Below are 6,398 nucleotides of genomic sequence, written 5' to 3'. Positions count from 1 at the left end.
GGGGAAGGAAGCATGAGGACGGGTCATGCTGGAGGGAGAAGGGACTGGAATGCTTCAAAGGCATCTTTCTCCGTACTAACTCTGTTACTTGATGACCAAATAACTCGAAGTAAGCAGTCTCGGTATTACAGTATTTGGGGATCTGAAATGGCTGTGCAGAACGGCATTCAGTGTCAGTGAAGAGCTGACCCTTCTAGAAGTGATCATTATGGAAGTTTCTTTTTCGCACCAGTGGGGGCCTATTTACTCAGGGCGCTCTGAGCATCTCACCTCCGCAGCATCCCTGGCAGCAGCTACCCGGAACACAGAAGGGCCGATAACCAACAAAAGCACGAGTGTGTTTTTCCAGAGCTAAAATCCTGCAAGCCGAGATGGAAAGTCTAACAGCTGTGTTATTTTCAAAGCTAACTCAACTGAAGAAATACATTCTCTTCAAATTCCGTATGATTTCATTCATACGTGGAGTCTAAAAAACAGACAAAAAGCAGAATCACATCCGTCAATACAGAGAACAAAGTGATGGGAGCCAGAGGGGAGGAGAGGAGGGTGCATGGGGCAAAATGGGTGAAGGGGATCCGGAGGTGTGTTTTCAGTTACGGAATGGATAAATCACGGGGATAAAAGGCACAGCATAGGGAACATTGTCCATGATATTGTAATAGTGTTGTATGTATGGTGACAGACATACTGTCTGTAGCTACTCTTGGGCGGAGCACAGCATAGAGAAGGTGAATCACTTGTGCACCTGAACGGAACAACATGTGCCAACTATACTCAAACAAAAATTTAAAAGAAAAAAAAAAATTCCCTTGCTCTTGTGGAGTTTCACATTAGGTTGGGGAGATACTTAATTCCACCTCAAGCACTGCCATTCTTCACTTTTTCGCCCAACACAGTGCTGGCTCTGGGAGACCCACAGATGAAGGAGACTCTGCCCACCGGTTCACCTGGTGTGAGCGCAGGTTAAGAATTCACTTGAACTTTAGGTCACAGGACTCTGGCTCTCTAAACCTGCACCACCTAACAGAAACACACGGGAGCTGCAACCGGGGCGAATTACAGATTTTCTAGTAGCCACGTTAAGAAAAATAAGTAAGGTTAATGTAATTACGTATTTTATTTCATCCGGTATTCTTTCAACACGCCAGCAATCAAAAATTAACTGATGGGAGAACTTACGTTCTCTTTTGGTACTAAATTTTCTCTACCCGAGTGAATTGTACTCTTTCAACAACCCGATCGACGCCGACCACATTTCGGACCCTCGGCGTCCACGGGGGCTAGCGGCTACTTTGCAGCTAGTCCGATCTCAGCCCCAGCCCGGAAACGTGGGACCAGAAAGCCGGGGCGGGGAAATTCCGCGTACTCGGGAAAGACTCCCGCGACGGCCCAGGCGGCCTCCCCCAGCAGCCCCGGGCGGTTTAGTTCCGGGAGCCGCTCCCCCTCCCTCCGCGAGGACAGGCGCGCGGAGCCGGGCCGGGCGCGGGGGCGCGGCTGCCACGTGGCGGCCGCCGCGCGCGCTTGCGCCCCGGCCACGCTGGCCGCGCTCGGGCCGGGCGGGGAGGGCGGCGGGACGCGCGCTCGCCGGCCTCCCGGGAGGCGAGCGGGAACCGGCGCGGCAGCGCCGCCCGCCGGCCGCTCGGCGTCACCGCGGGCGCGGCGCCGGCTCCGCCCCCGCCCCCGCCCCCGCCCGCGTCCCGGGCCCGCCCCGCCCGCGTCCCCTTGAACCCGCCGCGGACGCCCCCTCCCCCCTCCAGCTTGTCCTAACGCGCAGCTGGTTCTCGGCTTGCGGGGCGTTGAAAACGAGTCCGTGGAGCCTCGTGTCTCCTGCTCTGGGGTCGCCGAGGACGGCTTTTTTTTTTTTTTTTTTTTTTTTTTTTTTTTCCTGCTCTTCGTGTCGGGCCAGGATTTTCTCTTCCGGGTCGCCTCTGAAGCACCTTAAGGACGCCCATCATTTGCATTTCAGGAAGAGTCATTTTTAATCTTCCAGAAGTAACGTTTTCAGAAACCGCTCTTCCATTTTGGAGTTTGTAGTCCGTGAAGGGGAGGATTTAAAAAAAAAAACAAAGAAAAGCATAAGTCCACAAGAGGCCCCAGCGAGGATCGAACTCGCGACCCCTGGTTTACAAGACCAGTGCTCTAACCACTGAGCTATGGAGCCAACTCGTTACCTGTCCTGCTTTAATCCAGGGACATTGGAAGCAATGTTGCTTTTGCTGGCACTCTGAAGACAACTGACTTCGTGCATCCACTATCAGTGATAATCATAAAGACTATGAATTGCTGGAGAAAAATGCCTACAATATGACAAACATTAAAAAAACCCTCAACGTCCTAGGCTTATGATTACGAAACACGAAATCATACCTCCGTAAGTGAAGCATACAGACAAGGGCTGGAAGGGAAAATGTAAAAATGAAATCATGTTCTGATCGTATTAGGAGTGGTTCTTTTACATGTGAAAAAAGCCTCCAATTCATTGTTTATATGACAAATTGTATCAAGTTTAATACTTACAGGGAAATGGGGGGGGTCTTTGCTTCTCATAAATTAAGCTATTGATTATGGATGAATCAACTGATTGAACAGTATCTGTTGAGTACTCACATACCTCTAGACTTCGGGGGTAGGGTGAATAAATAAAGCTCTGTTCCTGTTGTTTCTTTAATGATTGGGATCCTGAAACTGTACCTCATTCTTTTTTGCTTAATGAACTATTGACCGAAGGAATGAAGTTATGGTCACAGCATGACCCATTCCTTCGTGAAGGAGAGAATGAAGGTCATTTGGCCCAGCGGGCTGCCTGCCTCGCTCCCTTACCTCCTTCAAGGGTCTGCTCACATTCACTTACTCAACAAACCCTTCCTGACCCGCTCGTTGAAACTGCGCTATCCTCCTTATCCTGTCCCGTTTACCCCCTAACGTGTTAACTGTCTTTCCTGTTAGATAATGTACTCTATTATTCTTTACTGTCTCCCCATTAGCGTGTCAGTTCCTTGCGGCCAACGCCCAGACCAGTGTGTAGCACGTAGTAGGTGCTCAGTAAATGGCTGAGTGAACGACATCTATGTTCAGGTCCTAAGCCGGGAGAAATCATGCAAGTGCTTGGGGGAGACGGCCTCTCAACTCCCCTCTACTTCCACTGCCTCTCCATCCCAGCTGGAATTTTGGGAACACCCTTGTGTCTCCTTGGCCCGTCTGCTTTTCTTATTCTGCTTCCCCTGCCCTTTGCTCTGAGGTTCACTGTCCTAATGCGTGGCCTTTGTTCTTCCTCCGCTCTAGGACCCTCCAGGAGCTTTCTGTTGTACTCAGGATAAAGGCCAAACTCCTCAGTTTCATTTTTTTTTTTTTTTTTTGGTAAACAACCTTTTCCTCTCCCCCAGGCTAACCTCGCTGGCACCTCCGTTTCTCTTTACATGTAAGGCTTCTTCCGCGTGGAACATCTGAGCCTGATTTCAGCGCCTCGTGTCATTTTCCCAAGAGCATCAGAGCTGGCTTATTCACCGTCTCAGAGGTGGTCTGGAGAGTGTTATTAGTTTTCTAGGGCTGCCTAACGAAGTATCACCCGCGGGTGCAACAGAAGTGTATTGTCTCAGGCTTCTGGAGGCTGTGTGTTCGACGCAAGGTGTGGGTAGGGTTGTTTCCTTTGGAAGGTTCTGAGGGAGGATCAATCCCAGCCTCTCTCCTTGGCACTGGTAGATGGCCGGCTTCTCCCCGTGTTTCGTTTCTTTTCTTTTTAAAAATAACCTTAATGTTTACTTATTATTTTGAGAGAGAGAGGTGGGGGGAGAGGGACTGAGTCTGGAGATAATGTGCGCCAGCGGTTCAGGGACGGCCTTGGATCAGGGGCTCCCACTTCGCAGTGCCAGGGGGTTCCTGGTGGTGTTCAGGTTGTTCTGGGTGGGAGGATGGGGGCGGGGGGACGAAGACCGAGGAAAAAGATCGAGGAAATGCACCCCTAGCCTCCCGTTACCTTGATACCTGGATTGCAGAACGAATTTGGTAGCTCAAAGTCCCATTTGGTGGGCTGCCCCCAGCCCTTCCAGATCAAACTCGAGGGGGCGGCGGGCAGGGGAAAGATCTTGGGCTTTGGGGTCTGGCAAGACCTCAGTTCGAATCCGGGGACACCTGGGGACACCTGGTCCCGGCCGCCCTCCGCCGAACTGCAGTGGGTGCTTCAGCTTCAGCCTCGGAGAGACTAGGTTCCCAGCCCAGCTCTGCCCCCTGCTGGCGGCACCGAAGTTACTGCACCTCCAAGGCTGCACCTGTACCGAGGGGCGATAGGGTCGTGCTGCCTGGGGTGGTCATGGGGGCAGACGGTGAGGCACTGGGCCTCGCCTCCCCTTCAGGTACTGCCCACCAGGACCTGCGCGGTCCCCATCCCCATCTTCTTTCTCGCTTTCCTTCGGACTGGGGCGGAGGAGCTGTACCCCTGGCTCCAGAGGCAGTGATCCCTCCGGCTTTCTGCCCTCTTCCAACCAGCCATCCCCCTGCACCGTTTTTAAAAAAAAAAATTTTTTTTTTTTTTACCGTTTATTCATTTTTGAGAGACAGAGAAAGACAGCATGAGCGGGGAAGGGGCAGAGAGAGGGAGACACAGAATCCGAAGCAGGCTCCAGGCTCCGAGCTGTCAGCACAGAGCCCCATACGGGGCTTGAACTCACGAACTTGGAGATCATGACCTGAGCCTGAGTCGGAAACAACGACTGAGCCACCCGGCCACGCCCCGCCCTTTAATCCCTGGAACATCCGGGTCACTGGACCCTTCCCTTTAGCTTAAAAAAAAAAAAAAAAAAAGCTTACTTATTTATTTTGAGGGGGAGGGGCAGAGAGAGAATCCTGAGCAGGCTCCACTGCCCTCAGGGCGGAGCCGCAGGCAGGGCTCGACCCTTTGAACCTGTGAGGTCATGACCCCAGCCAAGATCAAGAGTCAGAGGCTGAGCCACCCAGGCCCACCCCTCATTGCCAGCAGCTGTTACCGCACTGGAGTCTCTCCCACAGAGACCATAAAGTGAGAGGAAAGGAAAGAAAACCCCTCCGCTGCAGGGGTTTGTCTGCCCTGGTTCCCTCTGTTCCTCGCCCAACCTGCCCTCTGTCTTGGGCCCGCCCCACTCTAGGCAGACAAGACCTTGGGGTCTGACCCCACTGACCACTTTCTCCCCATGTGAACACTCTCTGCCGTGTCCCTCGCGGCCCCCACTCCTGAGAGTCCGCTCACTTCCGGGAGGCTGCTTCTCAGCCTTGTTTGCGGCCCCACCTTCCTTGCCGCCCCCCGCCCCCCTCGCGGGGGAGGGTCCGGCCCGCAGGCGCCCGAGCACCCGAGTCCGAGCTGCGCAGCTTTTTAGTGGAAGCGCGGGGCCCACGGCCGGGAGCATGAACGGCGAATACAGGCAGCTTGGTTTCCTCGCATGTAAAACGGGACGAGAAGAGGTTGGTGAAAATAATGTGAACAATGATACCATCTCGTGTGGGCACGTGGGAAGAGTGAGTGAAACCATGCATGTAAATACTTCACCTGGCGTCTGGGGGGTACTTAATCGGGATGAATTGCTTTTATTACTAGTCGTACCTAGGGGATAAAGAGCATGGGGTTCATAGGGCCCAGAGCCCCTTTTCTGTAGCCAGAGCACCTGCTGAGTGAGACGTTATCACTCTCCTTTGGGAGCTGACATAGGAGTGGGTGAGTCATGTCCAGAAACAGGAGATTCTCTCACCTCTTGAAAGACCACGGATTAGAATGAACCTTATTAAAGCCAGACAAGGCAAGGGCTCCACGAGGCCAGGAAGAGGATAGTCTTTCATTGCCGCAGCTGTCTTCTGTCATTTTCCCTGTTCCCCTCGGTGTTTTGGAGGAGTTTCTAACCCCCAGCAGCCAGAGGAGAGTGGGGTGCGGGTCCGTACTTTTGGTGGGTACAATGATACTGGAAATGGCTCATTCAGAGACTGGATGACACTGAAGGCATCTTAGGAGGTTGTTCAAGCCTTTTGGGACAGTCTTGTGGGACCAAAAAACTTCCCCCAAAGAGCTCTTGTGCGTCCCTCTGATCCGGGTGGGAAGAGACAAAAGAAGCCATCCAGTCCGGGGCAGAAATACACAACTCGAGAGTCTTCTTACCGTTCTTCCAGACTCGTGGGTCTCCATTTTGGCTGCACATTAGTTATCTGGGGGCTTTAAAAAATGGCATTGCCCAAGCCCCAGAAATTCTGCAGCCACATCTGAGAACCTGATCTAACCAATCCTTTTTATCTTGTAGGTGAATACACAGAGACTTTGAGAGCTCAGATAATTGACCCCAAATAAAGACCCCGGAGTCAATTATTGGCCCCAAGGTCTGAACTCGGACCCAGGGCTCTCGCCATTACCCTACAGCAAAATCTCCTCAGCTCTGACACTTAGA

The 6,398-nt window shown here is 52.6% G+C and overlaps 1 non-coding gene across 1 annotated transcript; it reads right to left on the bottom strand.

The window, feature by feature from the left end:
- Window positions 1–2,088: 2,088 nt before the first annotated feature.
- Window positions 2,089–2,161, bottom strand: TRNAT-UGU. The gene has a single exon. It is a non-coding gene; the product is annotated as a tRNA-Thr (tRNA).
- Between the last annotated feature and the right edge of the window lie 4,237 nt (window positions 2,162–6,398).

The sequence above is a fragment of the Lynx canadensis genome, chromosome F1 (assembly GCF_007474595.2).
Source record: "Lynx canadensis isolate LIC74 chromosome F1, mLynCan4.pri.v2, whole genome shotgun sequence".
In the NCBI taxonomy this organism is placed as follows: domain Eukaryota; kingdom Metazoa; phylum Chordata; class Mammalia; order Carnivora; family Felidae; genus Lynx; species Lynx canadensis.
The sequence above is the reverse complement of the archived record's forward strand: the minus strand, read 5'-3'. Positions and strand labels throughout refer to the sequence as shown.